Source organism: Rhinolophus hipposideros, assembly GCF_964194185.1.
Source record: "Rhinolophus hipposideros genome assembly, chromosome: 10".
In the NCBI taxonomy this organism is placed as follows: domain Eukaryota; kingdom Metazoa; phylum Chordata; class Mammalia; order Chiroptera; family Rhinolophidae; genus Rhinolophus; species Rhinolophus hipposideros.
The window spans coordinates 5897200-5913960 of NC_138056.1; the positions used below are offsets into that span (position 1 = coordinate 5897200).

At 46.3% G+C, this 16761-nt stretch overlaps 1 pseudogene across 1 annotated transcript; it reads right to left on the reverse strand.

The window, feature by feature from the left end:
• Positions 1–900: 900 nt before the first annotated feature.
• On the reverse strand, positions 901–9877 carry LOC308503740 (thymosin beta-10-like; annotated as a pseudogene). The gene is made up of 3 exons (XR_013995410.1): positions 9683–9877; positions 9359–9463; positions 901–8057 (listed from the first exon to the last, which is right to left on the reverse strand). The product of XR_013995410.1 is annotated as a thymosin beta-10-like (transcript).
• Between the last annotated feature and the right edge of the window lie 6884 nt (positions 9878–16761).

The following is a 16761-nucleotide window of genomic DNA, read 5'->3' on the forward strand; positions in this document are numbered from 1 at the left end:
AAAAAAAAAAAAAAGAAAGAAAAAGACACAACAATAAAAAGGCTTGCTAATAGGGTGTTTGTTTCAGGGCTGGGGCCCAGGGAACCTTGTGGGGGAGGTACGCTGGGAGTGTAAGCTGCATCTCTATATATCTTAGCTCTAACCAGCTCCTACACCCTCATCTGGCCCCAGTGACTGGCTGAGCCTCCCTTCTGTCAGTCACCACTCATTCTACAGGTGGTGACCAGACTGGCTGTTGAGATAGTCGAGCCAGAGCATGTCTGCAGGGACCACAGAGCGGGAACTTTGTGTCTAAACTGCTTCTGTAGCCTTGGCCCTGGTGGGCAGTGTTGTAGTGAGGTCCCTTCTCTGATTCCCTGTTCAGTCCTGCCCAGATGTGAGCTGTGAGATTGCAAGTTACAGGTAGCCTCTTTAGTTTGGTCTTTTTGCTGCCTTCTTCCCTGGGCGGCTGACTCATTTATGAGGGCTGGGCTCGGTGGCTCCTGTGAGTCAAGTCGAGCCTTTGGCCTAAGGTAGATGTGGCTGGAGTCCAGGGTGGGGCCAGCCAGGTAGAGCCCAGGACTTCAGACCCAGGTGTCTTGAGCCCCACCTCGCTGTGTTTAACCAAGAGGGTGTTGGCTAGAGCCCCAAGCCTTTTGCCAGTATTGCTGTGGGCTCTCTCTAGCCTGTACTTGGGGCTTTAATCTGCCCGGCAGGTAAAGCTATCCTAGAAATCTTGCCCTAGGGGTGGTGATGCAGGACTTCTGCTTCCCCTCCCAGTCAACTGAACGAAAAAAGCCTAGAGTTAGAGCTGGTTCCTTAGTTTCTCGGAGCTTGCCAGTCAGTATTTCTGGGAGGGAACACAGAGAGGAGTAAATTCCCATTTTACTGCTTAGAACATAGGTGAAGAGGATTTGTGATTAGTCTTATGTGTGGTGCTTGCCAGTTTAGGGGGTGGTGACATGCCTAGAAGACTGCTCCTGGGTTCCAAGCCCTGGGTCTTGCCCTTCCTCTGGAGAGTCAGTTGGCACTCTGGGAAATGACTGAGGATACTGCAGGGTTCCTCCGCTGCTCCCCCAGGATCTGGTCTCCATAGTGCCCGGGTAGCAGGGCTGCCTGATGGGCCCTGGAGCCATGGGAAGTGAGGACAAAGCAGACCTTGTTACAGAACCAGGCTCTTGATTTGTGAACTGCTGAACTCCAGCCAGAAGGTGAATGGAGGCTGCCCCTCAGCTCCCTGGGGAGGGAAGTAAGGGCTCCTGGGCTCTCCCGCGCTGTCCTACCTTCCTCTTGCAGGGCTTGGCACCTTGGGATGGGGCGTGCCCTTGGAAGTTGTGGGGCATGGCCAGTGGCTGCTGGGGTGTGGAAGGAGACATCGGTCTGGGGGACTCATGGTATTAAATGCCCTAGAGCAGGCTGGCTGCTCTAATGCTCCCCCTTGAGGGTGACAAGTTCCAGAGAAGCAGAATGGTGGCCTGCAGAGGAGACGTCCTAGATGTCCCCCCCCCCCAGGGCCACCATGCTTCCTGTGACAGGGTGCTGCTCTTTCTGCACCTTGTAACTGTCCCCACCCTCCCCATCCCTGTCCTCAGCAGTAACAGCTGCCATTTAGTGAGGGCTTATTGTTGATAAAGGCCCTGAACCTCAGCTGGGACTGCTCACAGCTGCCTCACCCTTGTCCTGAACAGACACTAGGTAAGGACCGGGAAGGCAGCAGGAGGGCCGGGAAGGATGGAAGGCTCACCTTGGCGTGTTTGAGCTCCAGCTCCGCCAACTCACGGTTCTTGCTCAAAGAGGAGACACGCCAAGACTTGAAGTTCACAAGCTCTGGAGAGAAGCAGAGAGGAATGGGAACTCGAGCAGATAGGCAGCCCGGTGTCGGGCTCCAGGGCCGCGGGGCTTACCCTGCTTGGCTGAGTGAGAGGCGTCAGAGCCTTGGCAGCACATTTCCTGGTGGCTCTCAGCGGTCCACACCACCTGGTTCCTGGTGTGTGCCTTGTCCAAAGCCTTGGTGGCGTTCTCATACCGCGTTTCCCCCAAAATAAGACTTAGCCAGACAATTCAGCTCTAATGCGTCTTTTGGAACAAAAATTAACACGAGAATCTGGTCTTACTTTACTAGAAGACCGGGTCTTATACCATATGGCGGGTCTTACATTAACTTGTGCTTCAAAAGATGCATTAGAGCTGATTGTCCGGATAGGTCTTATTTTCGGGGAAACATGGTAGTCAATCAGGGCCCGCAGCCGTCAGTGGAGCAGGTCCTGGGGCCAGCGGGGGCTCTCATCTCCCTCCCGCCCTGGTTGCTCCGCTCCCGTTGGCCCCCAGCCCTGAGATTTGCTCTGAGGCCACCTCTCACCTTGGCTGTGTGTACAGTACCTCAGCATGTCAGAGCTTCACGTCTTCAATTGAGGCCACTCGGCCCTCCAGCTTAGGAATCGGGAAGGCGGAGGCTGGGGAGGGGGCTGGCTGAGCGGGTCTAGCGATCCATCAGTCACTTGGTAACCACTCTAGGTGAAGCCCTGACGTGAAGGGCACTGGTCAGGGAAGGTGTCACAGACCAGGCAGTATCAGATCTGGACCTCGGGGATTGAGGAGGAATGAAACAACAGCCAAAGGCTTTAGAGGTGTGTAAGCCTGGTATGCGTTCAGGGAACCTGAAGTTAACTGGGGGCACTTGGATGGCAGTGGCCAGGTCATGAAAGGCCTCAAATGCAATCTAAGGACTGGGCTTTGTGTCTTGAGCAGTTTCTAGAAGGGGTAGGGTCCCTGAAGGGCCTTGAGCAGGAAGAGAGGTGGTCCCAACACAGTTTAGAAATGTTGCCATACTTCAGTGACTTTTCTTGGAGAATTCAGAGACTAGGTCTGGGGCAGGGTGTTGGCAGCACAGTGCAAACTGCCAGTCTCGTGTGGCACATCCTCGTAAATGTGTTGCCCAGCTCAGTTCCCACCCTCCTCCCCCATCACCACACACCCTTGAGACTGGGTCTCTGTCTCCATTCCACCTCTTATGAAACTAGCCTGGAGGATCAGTCCAGGCGTCACTGGGCCCAAGTTATCACAGAACATTCCAAAGTGGTCCTGGAGCTTGACCCCTGTCTAGGACTTTCTTTCCTAAAAGGATCATTGGGTGGCCTGTCGTCACGGAAGACAGTATTTACCCTTCAAAGAGCTCTGCCAGTTTGAAGACACTCCTAGGAAGCAATGAGAACGAGTTAGGGAAGGGGCCTTAGGTGGGTGCTTAAAGCCTCCCTGCCCTTAGCCCACCCTTAGGGAAATCTCCCCCTCCTCTTTCCCAAATTCCAGGAGACACTTCTGCACTTCCCACCTAGAGCGGATAGACTTCCACAGTGACTCCTGGTGGGCAGACAGTATTACAGGCACAAAAAGCAGGAGGGGTGGCAGGGAGTCCTCACGTTTTTAGTTGGTTGATTTCCTGTGTTCGTTCCCAGGCTGCTCAGTGCAGAGGAGATAGGGATATAATCCTCAGCCAGGCCTGTTGGGAACATGCCTCCATCAGAACCCACTGGTTTGCACATCAAGCCCCATCCCTGGTGTTTGTGGCCAGACACGGGATTTCCTGCTCTCCCGTGGGGAGGAGGACTGCTGGGGAGACGTGGCAGGGAATCCAGGGCCCCTTGGGCCCTGCATACACTTGTGGGAGTGCATGACACTGTCTGCCCACAGACGGGCATCCTCGTGGGTGTGGTACTCCAGCAGGAAAGTCCTCTTAGGCTCAAAGAAGTCATCCACCTCCTAAGGGAGCAAGATAAGACCCACTTACACCAAGTCAGAGTATGGCAGCCACTGACAATCTGGTGGCACAATCTCCCTGTAGGCCAGTGGCTTCCTTCCCATAGCCACCCTGGGCCTTAATCTTTGCTGTGGACTTGAGGCCCTGGGTGGAATACAAAGGGGCCCCAGGGGTCACCTTGAGCCCTGACATGCTGGTGATGAGGGCCTCATTTGCAGACTTCACAACATTCCTCAGAAACCCCCCAAGGAGCTCCTTCCTGTTCTTTCCTCGGACACTTAGCTGAGGCACACGTGGGGAGGGTGTGATGTTGGGGTGAACATTTGCCACTCAAGGAGCTGAAGAGACAGGCTTGAGCCCACCGAGAGCCCTGCCCCCCATCCCCAGGTGACCCCTGTGCTCTGGCCCAGCTCCCATCCTGGCTGTATTCCAAAATGACAAAGAAGTTGTCTTGCCACCGAGTGGGGTGGGCTACCAGGTGCTGCAGAAAGACTTCATGTGTCCCAACTGTCTTAAAGATAGTGAGGTACTCCCTACAAAGAATGGCAGGCAGCTCGAGGGCGCTCTCTGGTTGTGATCATCCTGCCTCCTGAGCCCTGGGGTCAGAGTCAGTCCCTTAACATCCAGGCGATAGGGAGGAAATCCTGGGGCTCCCAGGAGAGGGCTGGGGCTTTGTCACAGACAAGGTGGCACTCATGCTTCTAGCTCCTGCTTCATTTTGGCAAACTCTTCCCCAGTGACGGAGCTGTCTCCTCCACCCAACTTCTATAGCTTTTCCCTTGAAGCAGCAAAGTCTGGCTTTGGAAGGGTTGGGGGGATCTGCTCAAAGGAGGGATAGCTGGAAAACTTCTCATTGCTGAGAAGGCCATCACCCGCATCCAGAAGCCTGGCCCAGCCTTCCATCCTCACCCAAGCGCCCGGTCCCACCCCTCCCAGCCCCAGCCCGCCCGGCCCCTCCCAATAAGGCCAGTGTACTCGTTTTCCACATAGGCGTCTCGTAGCCAGATGAATTCCTCAGGCTGCATGACAGAACTCGGTCTGGGCAAAGGGAGGGAGGCAGTTCTGAAAGCCGGGTAGCCTGTCTGAGCCTCTCCTCCCCTCTCCAAACCATGCATCAAGCTTTCTGAGCACCCACTCTGGGGCCTCCCCACTCTGACACCCAGGTGAGACCCAGATGGGGCTCAGGTGTCCATGATTCAGTCAGGATTGTGGATGGGGGATGGTTAGGACTTGGGCCTTAGGCAAAGGTAATCAGAAACTAGTCAAGATACCCACTTTCTCAGAGGCTCAAGGGGCAGGAGCCAGGTTGAGGAAGAGAGCCCAAAAGCTGCGACGGCACCTGCCCACCATCCCCCGGGACAGCAGAGGCTGAAAGAAGCAGGTTGCTCATCGGAACCGCCCCCTCACTCCTCACGTAGCCTCACCTTGGTTTGAACGTGAGTTTCACCTTGTCCCTCTCCCTCACTACATCAGAGATCTCCACCCGTAAGGAGCTTTCCCCCTGCACGTCCACTGATGTGGAGGAGGGCTGAGGGGGAGGGGAGGTCCCTGACACAGCTGACCACTGCCTTTGCGCATCCTCGCCGCAGCCTTCTGGTCCTCAGCCCACTTCAGCAGCACTGCTTCCCGAATGCCCCAGGGTTACCAGCTGCCCCCAGAGGGATCCTGCTAAGTCACTGCTCAGGGCTTTACAATGACCACAACACTTTCCTCCCCTCCCCTCCTCCGAAGCAGGTAGAATTCTCTTTTTATAGGTTTAGGAGCTGAGCCCACCAGAGAGGTGACTTAACTTATCTGAGATCCCACAGCTGTAACAGGGTTTCTCAATTTCAAACCCCATGCACTTTCTCAGCTATCTGCCCAGCCCTTCCCCAGCTGGTTACCAAGGGTCCCCTTGTACAGTGAGTTGCATGGGAAGTTCCCAACTCTTTTGAGGGGATCCTGAAACCATATTGACTACTTTTAGTGCCATGAGGCACTAGCTTGTAGGCTTGTATTTCTCTAAGCGAAAAGATTCATGAGGCACCAAACTACCAGTTCATTCCTGCATTGAGCTATTCAACAAGCATTTATTGAACACATATGTCCACCTCATTGTGCCAAGTGATACTAAGGAGAAGGGAAGAGGCTTAGAACCCACTCTACCTAAAGCATTTCTTACTAGTACATAGATGGGCAAATGCCCACCTCTTACACCCAGAGGCCTCACTCTTTCACAAGTTTTGGCACACATTGGGGACCACTATTCTGACTACCGTCACCATAAGTCTTGAACTTCATACATATGCAATTATATAGTATATACCTTTTTGTGTCCATGTTCTTTACTAAGATCCAACGGTGTTGAGTGCCATTCTTTTTCATTGCTGTCTAATATTCCATTATATGAATATATCATAGTTTATGTATCCATTCTACACTTGGTCATTTGGTTTATTTCAAGTTTAGGGCTATTATGAATAAAGGTGCCATGAACATTCTAGTATATGTCTTTTGAGGGACCTAAGTACTCATTTATGACGGGCATGAGGATTGCTTGGCCATAAGGTAGGCATGTGTTTAAAATACTTTAATAGATAATGCCAAACAGTTTTCCAAGGTGATTATACTCATTTATACTCCCACCAGCATTGTCTGAAAGTTCCAGTTGCACGTCTTTGCCAATACTTAGAATTGTTAGTTCTTTTTATTTTAGCCATACTGGTGGCAGTATGGTAATAGCACATTGTGGCTTTAATTAGTATTCTCTGGGGAGGAATGGTGTTGAACACCATTTTTGGTACCTATTGGCCATTTGCATATCTTCTTTTGTAAAGTACCTATTTAAGTCTTTTGCTCCTCCCCTACACCCCCTTTAAAAAAATCAGATTGTCCTATTCTTACCGATTTGTAGGAACGCTTTATATACCCTGGAATTATATGTGTTGCCAATATCTCCTATTCTATGGGTTGCATTTTATTCTCTTAATGGCTTATAATTTTTACAAGCTCAATATATCAATCCTTGTGATTAAGGATTTTTGTGTACTCTTGAAGAAATTTGTGTTTACCCCAAAGTCTTGAAGATATTCTCTTATTTTCTCTTCTAGAAATTAATAGTCTTAGCTTTTATATTTAGGTCTGATCGATTTTCAATTCATTTTGTATTCAGTGTAAGATTTGGGTACAATATATTAACAAAATGTTTTGTTGAATTGACTCTTTTTTTTTTCCCCTCAAGATTTTATTGGGGAAGGGGAACAGGACTTTATTGGGGAACAGTGTGTACTTCTAGGCCTTTTTTCCAAGTCCTTGCAGTCTTAGTTGTCCTTTCAGTCTTAGTTGTGGAGGGTGCCGTTCAGTATCAAGTTATTGTCCTTTCAATCTTAGTTGTGGAGGGTGCAGCTCAGCTCCAGGTACAGTTGCCCTTGCTAGTTGCAGGGGGCAAGGCCCAACATCCCTTGCGGGAGTTGAAACCAGCAACCTTGTGGTTGAGAGGCCGTGCTCCAATCAACTGAGCCATCCGGGAGGCAGCTCAGCTCAAGGTGCCGTGTTCAATCTTAGTTGCAGGGGGCGGAGCCCACCATCCCTGTGGGACTGGAGGAGTTGAACTGGCAACCTGTGGTTGAGAGCCCACTGGCCCATGTGGGAATCGAACCGGCAGCCGAAGCTTCGGAGTTAGTAGCATGGAGCTCTAACCGCCTGAGCCACTGGGCCGGCCCCTGAATTGACTCTTTAACCATCATAAAATATCCCTCTTTATTTCTAGTAATAGTCCTTGTCTTACAGTCTACTTTGTCTGAAACTAATATAGCCATACCAGCTTTCTTTCAGTTAGTGAATCCATGATATATATTTTTCCATTCATTTATTTTCAATCTTTCTGTGTCCTTATATTTAAAATATGTCTCTTTTAACGGAATAGAGTTGTCTTTTTAAAAATATTTAAAATATGTCTCTTTTAACAGAATAGAGTTGTCTTTTTAAAAATCCAATCAGAGAATGTTTTGTTTTGTTTTTTAAATTTTGGGGTGGGGAGTGCCTGGGTTCACAGTGCAGCTTGTCGCTCGTGTCCATCTTGCAGGTGGCTTCTTCTCCACATCACGACTGGAGTCTCCAAGATGATGGGGGTGGGGAGTCCTCCAGGTTCTTAAGAAATTTCACTCCACTTCTCTTGATCAATGGTCTCTTTGGTCGGCAGGGTGTCTTCTCCTGCGTCTCCGTCTTCTTCAGTTTGGCCTTATCGAAGCTGGCGATTTCCCCCATGTCGGGCTTGTCTGCCATTTTCTTAAAACAATCCCTGGTCTTCGCTTCCAGCTGAGATTTCTGGTTACTGTTCCCGTCGCTGCAGCAAGAGACCCAGAGAATGTTTTTTAATTGGAGTCTTTGGTCCAATCTTAATTGTAATTACTGATAGAGTAAGTTATTTTGTTTGTTTATTTGTCTATAAACCTGCCATCTTTGCTTTTTGTTTTCTCTTTGTTCCTTTATTTTTTTCTTGCCTTCTGTTAGATTAGTATTTTATATTTCATTTTATACTTTTTTTTAAAAGATTTTATTGGGGAAGGGGAACAAGACTTTATTGGGGAACAGTGTGCACTTCCAGGACTTTTGTCCAAGTCAAGTTGTCCTTTCAGTCTTAGTTGTGGAGGGTGCAGCTCAGCTCCAGGTCCAGTTGCCGTTGCTAGTTGCAGGGGGCACAGCCCACCATCCCTTGCGGGACTCGAGGAGTTGAACCGGCAACCTTGTGGTTGAGAGCCCACTGGCCCATGTGGGAATCAAACCGGCAGCCTTCGGAGTCAGGAGCTCTAACCGAGTGAGCCACCAGGCTGGCCCCTCATTTTATACTCTTATATTTTTACTTACATATTTATTATTATTCTCATTTCTCTATATTCAAAGGAGAATCTTAGAGAAGGCAATGTTTACTCTAGAGGACAAGGTCTAATAGTGGACTTTCAGAGAGTCTGGCACTTACAAAGGTTTGGGGGTGCAACCAAACCTCAGTTTGATAGCCCAGCACATGTTCGGAGAGCATAGCAGCCCATATGATAACAGAAATAATAATAGCAATAACAATAATATAATAGCTAACACTTATATGCCAGGCACTGTTGAAGCATTTTATATATATTAACTAATTTAACTGTGAATTATGAACATAGATAAACATTGAAACAGATACTTTCTGTTTTACACCTTGTGTCTCTTGGCCCCTCTCACCTCTCCAGACTCCTCACTTCTTGGCTTCTCTGACACCCCCAGGGAAGGCTCTCCCTCTGCCCAGCTGCCCTACCACCACACAGTCTCATTGGTGCAGTAGACCCCCAAGTGCCCTGTCTCCTTCCTGCTGCCTTAGTATCTCTGCTCTGACCTACGTTGCTTGGTAATGCTTGAGGAACCACAAGTTGGTTCATAGCTGCTCCCTCTTTATCCCTCAGCCACAGCTCACAATGTACAAGCCTTCAAGCCCCAACAGTGTGCAGCTCGGTGTGTCCAGCCCCTAATCATCCTTGGTACAAAGATGCTTAATAACTATTTGTTGAATGAAGTCAAGAGGAAAGAATAAAGAATGAATGGTCTTATGATTATATGAACACTGATAACACAAGTGAAGCCATTAGTACTGAACAGGATTCCTCCCACCTTGGGAAAGAAGACGGATACTCCAGTTCCTTCTCAATCCCTGACATCCCTTCCTCCTTTTCTTCCCATCAAGCCAGCACAAATGACACCGGGGTCCCTTTCCACCTGTAAGGGCAAAAGTAAACCCTGCTTTTTTCGGCATCCTCACCAGTCCCCATGCATCTGCCACAGAGGCGCCCCATCCGCTTGCTACGCCTGCGAGCGAACACACACACACACACACACACACACACACACACACACACACACTTCCCTGATTGGGCAGCATTGGGTATGATGGAGTGAGGTGGAGGTTGGGAGGGGCTTTGCATCCTTAATCTTTACCTTGCTCTCCTCTCCAGCCTCTTGATGCTCCTCCATCACTCTCCTTCTCGGCTGCAGCACACAAGGATTGCGCGGCTGGCCACCCGCCAGCACACAAGGATTGCGCGGCTGGCCACCCGCGCGCTTCCGCACCTCGGTCCCCGGTAACTCTCCCAGAAAACGGACCGAGTTAGGATCCTAGAAGCTGAGCGAGAAATCCCCCCTCCCAGCCGAGGAGTCACCTGGAGTCCGGCGTGGTTCCCACCCCGTTCCCTCGCAGCCTGCCTTTTGATTGGGTACCAGGTTTATAGTTCGCGACGCCATTGGCTGCAACGTCTGTCGTTCCTGTGGCTAGGCCCCAGCTTTTAAGGGGAATCGCGGAACCCAGAGGGCTAGGAAGAGGCGACAGCTTGGGGGCTGGGGTCGAGGGCTCTGGGTCACAGAGGTCTCGTGTCACGTCAGCCCCGCCCCCAGGCTGACTGGCTCGCCGCTGCTCTGGGCCGCGCCTTCTAACGGCCTCTCGCGGCTTGCGCGTGCGCGTTAGCCTAGTCTGGCGCCTTCCAGGCGGTAGGCGGGGCGGTGGGCCGGCTGGCAGGGTAGGGAGGGTGGGTGGGTGGGTGGATAATGGGGAGAAGGGGAGGGGATGGTGAACTGGATACGAAGACAAGAGGTAATGGCTATGGAGAAAAGGGTTCCGTTTGGATTTCCACTCTGGGACAAGAGGAAGCGGCGGAGTAAGCCGCACAGGGCGGCGAGGGGGCGCGACAAGGCCCGCGGCCGTGGCGCCCAAGGCCAGGCTGGGGTCCCTGGGTCGTTGCAACTGCAGCCAGGAAGCAGAGGGGCACAGATATTGCGAGAAAAAATGTGGATGCCCTGGAACGGGCTCATCGTGATTGGGAAGAGAATAGAGCTCCTGGGGAGAAACACACAAAAGCCTAGAATGTGGGACCCGAAGCTTGAGTCTGAGTACTGGGGACTGGAAGATGTGAAAAAGACGATCTTGAAAGAGACGGCAGGCCTGAGTCAGGGAAGGATGGGTGTGAAGCTACAGCAGAGTGTAGCAAATGCATTACAGGCTTCAGCAGGTTTGGGGAAAGACAACTCAAAGGAAGTGGGAAAGCAAGAATTTAAAAGAAATGAATCCGAGAGTGCAGGGTCTACAACAGGGTCTAGGAGGGGGTCTGGGTTTAAAGAGAGGTCGAAGTTTACTTGGGGGGAGACCAGTGGAGAGGACATGAGATCCAGAGGATACGAACTAGGGCAGAATGAAGAGGAGCTGAGGTCAAGTGGAGAGAAGTTGGTTGAAGAGAAGCTAAGCGGAGAGAAACTGCGAGTAAGTGGAGAGAAGCTGATTGAAGAGAAGCTGAGTTCAAGTGGAGAGAAGTTGGTTGAAGAGAAGCTAAGTGGAGAGAAGCTGAGTTTAAGTGGAGAGAAGCTGAGGTCAAGTGGAGAGAAGCTGCGGTCAAGTAGAGAGAAGCTGGGGACTAGTGAAGAAGATTTGAGATCTACTGGAGATGAAATACAGTCAAGTGCAAAGAAGCTTGGACCCAGTAGGCAGAACATGGGCACTAGTGGAGAGAAGTTGAAGGGTTCAACAATGGGGAGCATAAATGAAGAGCAAATTGAAAGAGTGATAGAAGTTACTAGTAATGAAAGTAATAGAAATGACTGATGCTGAGATGGAAATTCCTTTTGAAAGGATGGAAGGGACTGATGAAAAATTAGAAGGGACTGATGAAAAATTAGACGGGGCTGAGGAAGTGGTAGAAGATGTCTTGGGTGGAGTGAGTAGTACTGATGAATCTGTTTCTATGGAAGAGAAAGGGGTTATAGATGAAGGTATTGGTGAATGAGGCAAAAGAAGGAAAGAGCAGCAGACAGAGGAAATACTGCAAGTCAAGAGGAGAAATTAGAGCCAAGCAGAACATTATTGACCCTAAAGGGGTAAATATGACAGAAGAAAGAGGAGCATCTGAGCCTAAGAGAATGGGAATGAAGAGCTATTAGGGATGAAGGTGGAGACCAGGACCAAAGGAAACGAAGGAGAGTGATAAAGAGGGAGATGAGAACATTTTGAGGAAAAAGAGAAGATTTGATGATGTGTTGCTAGGTAAAGGAAAATTGGATATTGGTTTCTTGGAGAAGAGCTGTGATGGAGGAGCTTACAGGAAAATGTTTGAGAAATGGATTTAGGATGAGCTAGAAGGATTTAGTTTGCATAGTGAGAAAAATGGAAAATGGCAGCAGGATAAAGGCTAGATGAAGGTTGTGGAAGAAGTTACAGGCTGGGGCGAGCAAAGAAAATTTCTGAAAGAGGATTCTGAAGGTTAACGAGGGGGTCTGAAGTGACAAAAGCAAGAAAAAAGAAAAGTGAAGGAAAAAAGTAAGAAGCCAAATCCCATAATAGTGACTATGTTTGTTGGGTTTTAAAGTTATTTCCTTCACTATTTCCGTACCCTCCTCTCCCATGTAGTCAACTTTACAATCTAATGGGACAGGCCTGTTGGTGGGCCCTATAGGTCTAGGCCAAGACTATCCTCACTGATCCCTCTAACTAGCCCCCAAATTGTATCCATAATAATTGCTAGGCTCCACTATTTTAATCACTTCACCATGATCACCATTTCCACAGGTTCCCCACACCTCCCCATCAAACTTGAATTGCCCCAATTATTTGTATTATTGTTTTCATCTTTGATTTTTAATTCTTCATCTAGTCACATGGACTTTTCCCTTTGTTTCTGTCTTCTTTGGGACTTTCATTTATGTCTTCCACATGCCATCCACTGTCCACTCTCATGTCTTAGTACCCACTAAAACATCAATGTCAAGACATAGGCTTTTACATCCTGTTTGTCTCTTGAATAGGGATGTAAGAGGTGGCAAAAAGCAGTCATGGATAGTTAGGCTGAAAAAAATACTTTATCCTTTCTCCTCTCTGTACTTTTTAAAGTCTGTAAAATATCTGAGGAATAGAAACTTCATCATATCATAATACAATACAAGTGTCATAACACATTTATAATAGCCACATGTTTTTTTAATTGTTAAATTTTCTACATACCTTTTGCTAATTTTCCCTAAAGGCTCCAAAAGATCTGTAAATCCTGTGCAATATTTTTGTTCATATAGTCAACCCTAATAGAAAGTATATCAATTCCATTTTTTCCCTGGCAATTTCTTTCTTGGAGTCCTTTGTCCTTTGGGTCTAATGTAGGATGGCTGCATTCTAGGCTTGCTCCATAGCTGCTTTCCCGAGCTTAACATTTCTCTCTGTCCTTCTGTGTTGGATCTCCTACTGTCTGGATCTTAGATCTTCCTCTTGTTTTACAGTCTCATTTTGGTCAACAACATCATCTAATAGTTTCCAGAGAAAGTGACCACGAAAGTTAAACTTTGTGGCAATTTATCTGTCTGAAAAATATTGATTCTTCTCACGGTTGATTGATAGTTTAGCTGGGTATGGGATTCTAGGTTGGAAGTATTTTTCCCTTAGAATTTTAAATGCATTGTTGCACTACCTTCTAACTTCCGAGTGTTGTTCTTTATAAGTGCAATTTTGTTGTTGTTGTTCTTCTTCAACTACTTCGTCTCCTCATCTTCCTCTTTCTCCTCTTTCTTCTTATTCTTACTCTTATTCTTTTATATTCTATGCATATGACCTGCTTTTCTACCCTATGTAAAGTACATATTTTCTACCACTCCATGGCTCAGCCTGCACTCTCATCCCACTTTCTGGGATTCGACTACAGGATATTGGAGACTGAATTATAGCTCTACCTTTTTTTCTACTTTCTCCCTCTCTGAACAATTTCACTCTATCTTCTTATTATTTGTATTGAATTTTGTATTTTAACGCTCTTGTTCACTGATTGTGTACACACACACACACACACACACACACACAGAGAAGGTGCCAAAAATGTGTACACATTTTAAGAAAGGAAAGAACTGTATTAAAATTGTAATACTCTATATATACCGATAACAAAAGATGAATACAAATCATGTGTATAAATTTTTTTGGCACTATTTTGTATGTGTGTGTATATATGTGTATATACACACACACACAAGATAATTAAGTTTGTGAACTTGTTGCAATGATGTTGCTAACCTTTTTTGATATCAGAGGGATTATTCATTATGAATTTGTACCAACTGGACAAACAGTTAACCAGGTTTACTATTTGGAAGTACTGAAAAGGCTGTGTGAAAAAGTTACATGACCTGAACTTTTCACCAAAAATTCATGGCTCTTGCATCACAACAATGCACCAGCTCACACAGCACTGTCTGTGAGGGAGTTTTTAGCCAGTAAACAAATAACTGTATTGGAACACCCTCCCTACTCACCTGATGTGGCCCCCAAAGACTTCTTTTTTTACCCGAAGATAAAGGAAATATTGAAAGGAAGACATTTTGATGACATTCAGGACATCAAGGGTAATACGACAACAGCTCTGATGGCCATTCCAGAAAGAGTTCCAAAATTGCTTTGAAGGGTGGACTAGGCACTGGTGTCAGTGCACAGCTTCCCAAGGGAAGGACTGCGAAGGTGACCATAGTGATATTCAGCAGTGAAGTATGGAGCACTTTTTCTAGAATGAGTTTGCGAACTTAATTGTCAGAGCTCATAAATATATATGTATATAATTTATATATATATATATATATATATATATATATATATATATATATATATATATAATTTTCTGTTTTTGTTTCATGGACATGTTCTCTGCTCTCCAAGGAATTTTCCTGTTTTTAAGTTTTCTTCTGCTTTTCACATTGTTTCATCTGAATTCCTCCCTCACTTTTCTGGTGTGTGTGTGTGTTGTTGTTGTTGGAGGTTTTCCTCAAATGCTGGATCTCTGACTGTCTATTGTATTTAAGAATAAGACACTAAAGTAGAGCAAATTGGAAACTATGTGCACAGATAGGGCTTGAAAATTGATGGTTTTCATTCTAAGGTGACTGGAGCAAGTAGGTTTTTTTTTTTTTTTTTTTTTTTTTTTTTACTCAGGGTGCAGTTTGTTTATTAATGACAGGATAAATGCATGATTCTTTTATTTAATTTACCAGATTTCAAGATAATGAATTGTGATCTCATCATCCCCTGTAGTTAGCTAATTATTTATTTATTGGGGTGACAATTGTTAATGAAATTACATAATTTCAGGTGTACAATTCTGTATTACATCATCTATAAATCCCATTGTGTGTTCACCACCCAGAGTCAGTTCTCCTTCCATCACCATATATTTGATCCCCCTTACCCTCATCTCCCTCCCCCCACCCGCAAGCAGGTTTTTTAATAGTATTTACCCTCAAAAGACAAAATCTGTAGATCACATTGCAGGGACTAGTTTCTCCAGGAAAGAATTCTCCAGTGTCTTATCTGAGGAATATTTGCATGGCCACCACTGTTGAGGTTCTGGCAGCAGGGCAGGGGGGATAGGGTTGTGGATCCAACATTTAGCATATTTTCACCCAGTCCTTTTGTTTTTAGCTCAGTGCGCACCACTATCTTCATCTGTGCCTGATGACCCTGAGTCAATGTTTTGTGGATTCGATTTCCCCAGAGATAAACCCTCTGGTGTCCTACAGGGGGTTGTTGCCAGGCTAAAAAGGGTTGGAGAGGGGATTTATGAGTTTAATTGCTTTATATACAGACTTCTAAACAATTTCCCTGTTTTCGATTCCATGCCTTTCTCCTTCCACCTGCAGGTGCCTGGTCCCTCCAGGTCCTGAACTTTTGGGGGGATGAGTAGAAGGAACTATTACTCTTGTTTATATTCTCCTCTTTGAACATTTAAGTTCCAGCTTCCTGCACCCTGCTAACTTAATTCCCACTCCATCTTTAAAAGTTTGCTTACCTCTCTGATCCACTGTTGTCTGCTTGCCTGTCCTCTTTGTCCTTATGTCTTTTTACCATATTTATTCATTTATTTTCATCTGGTGGGGTTTAGAGATAAGCATATGTGTGTGTTCAATCTTCCATGTTTGACAAAAAGTCTCCTCTATTACATTTTGATTGTTCTTAATCGAATTATCAAAGAGTACCCTTTAATTTTCACCTTTAGGGTAACTTGCTATTTTCTTTATGAATTTTCCTGTGTGAAAGTGGCAAATAAAGAACATATAAACTGTACTCCTGTTCTACTACAACAGTATACAACCAATTCTACTAAATCACTTATTATACATCTTTAATGAAAAACCACAAAATCTCTCTTCAACCCACATTTCTCTCTATGTACTGTCTTATTTTTCTTGCTCCCTGTGGTAGGCACAAAAGTGGCCCCCCAAAGGTATATTCACTTCCTAATCCCAGGAACCTGTGAATATTACCTTATATGGCAAAAAAATGTGATGAAATTAAGATATTGCGAGGAAGAGCTTATTCTGGAATAGGGTGCGTCCTAAATGCCATCACAAATGTCCTTATATGAGGGAGAGAGAAGAAGATCGGACACACAGAAGAGGAGGAGGCAATGTGACCCCAGAAGCAGAGACTGGAGTGATACAGTCACAAGTCTAGAAATGCTGATAGCTAGCCACCAGAAGTTGGAAGGGCAAATAATGGATTCTTCCACAGAGCCTCTGTAGGGAGTCTGGCCTCTGCCAATACCTTATTTTGGACTTCCAGCCTTCATAACTGTGAAGGAATAAATTTCTGTCTTTTTCTTTTTTTAAGGAGGGTATAGCTCACAGTGGCCCATGCAGGGATTGAACCGGTGACCTGGGTGTTATCAGCACCACGCTCTAACCAACTGAGCTAACCGGCCACCCTAAATTTCTGTTCTTTTAAGCCACATAGTTGATGGTAATTTGTTACAGCAGCCTTAGGAAAATAATATCTTCCTTTTATAGCAGAATATCTCTAAAAAGTTGTGATGCTTACTTTTCCTAAAAATTTTCTTCTATTCCTTTTTATCCAACTTTTTTTGCTGTACTATATATATATATAGTACATATATAATAGTCATCTAATAGTCAATCTATAGTATATATATATATATATATATATATATATATAAAATGTAGAATTAGATATAATTATTGACATTCAATATTATTATACATCACCTTCAAGT